A 1401-nucleotide genomic window follows, 5' to 3' on the forward strand; every position below is an offset into this window, starting at 1 on the left:
AGAAGAAGAAGAAGAAGAAGAAGGAGAAGAAGAAGAAGAAGAAGAAGAAGAAAAAAGAGAAAATGGACTTTGAAAGAGAAGAAAGACCCAGGTTAGAGTCTTATCAAGAGGCATAAAATAACTACAAGAAAAGCCTATAGTGATGAGTTTCCCCCCCATTTCTTCACCTATGTCCAGGCTTCTCTCCTCTCTAATGACCACTAGTCTGCTGCCAGATGGACCACACTACTCACCACCACTATTCTGTGTGCTCCAATCCAAGCCAGAGACAGGACACTTGGTGACTCCAGGGCTAACACCGATACTTTTAGAGGTCCAGGTCAAGGATGCCTTGTTGAGGTGCTTGGAAGAATCTGTAGTTAATTTTTAGTAGTGAATGATCTGGATGGAATAAATTATTTGCTCTGTTCCGGCCTTAAATTTCTTTGAGAAATTTTCCACCATCACTCTGAGGCTTCTGTGGGAATGAGGGGGTGATATATGCAGGAGATGAGCATGGGGGGAAATGATTTTTTAAAGCTTGATAATATTCTCTCTTCTTTTAAAAATTATCACCATATCTCTAATGTTCAATGCCAAAAAACCAGACCCAACAAACCTAAATTTCTCTTCTTGCTCAGTCCACCCTGGGGCTTTTCTTCTTTTTTATCCTCACAATTTCACTGAAAACACCTTAATCTCTTTCTCTCTCCTTCTCATTTTCTCTCCCTCTCTCCCTCTCTCTCTCAACTAGGACTTTTAAAAGCCTTTTTTGCTTCCTTATGATGCAATAAAAACCCTTTGTGGTCACCTTTTAGCATGGAAGCTACATTGTATGTCCTCACATTTCCAAGTGACCCATGAATCTATGTATATGTATATATGGGTGTGCATACCTATATAAATTTATATATATATACACATACCTATATTCATATATATGTATTTATAATCTATGAGGCTTAATGAACTTAAGGGTACAGATTGGAAGTCTGACTGTCTACCTATCTAGCTTTTCTAGTTATTTGTAGAAATCTGGAGTGGGAAGACTGAGGGCATGGAAGTGCAGGGTTGGAGGCTTCCATTACTCATGGTAAGTAGCATTGAGCAGCAGCCAGCAGAGATTGTTCGTGCAAGAGAGTAGCTATGCAGGGATGGAAATGGTTTTTGATATATATCAGGGAAGGGCCAGGTCTTCCTCTTTTTCTGAGTTACGATCAGAGGAAAACGCACCTGGGGAAAGAAGGGAAAGAAAGTTAGATTATGGGATCAGAAGAAGCACATCCTCTACTCTTAATTTTTCCCATACATTTTGGTTACTGGCATTCTAGTCATCTTGGTCTCTCTGCCTTATTATTGCCTTTCACTTGTTATCAATCCAAAAGAAGCAGAAAATGGTCCTTTACACACACATACACACAC

Source organism: Vombatus ursinus, unplaced genomic scaffold (genome assembly GCF_900497805.2).
Source record: "Vombatus ursinus unplaced genomic scaffold, bare-nosed wombat genome assembly UNPS02014870.1, whole genome shotgun sequence".
In the NCBI taxonomy this organism is placed as follows: Eukaryota; Metazoa; Chordata; class Mammalia; order Diprotodontia; family Vombatidae; genus Vombatus; species Vombatus ursinus.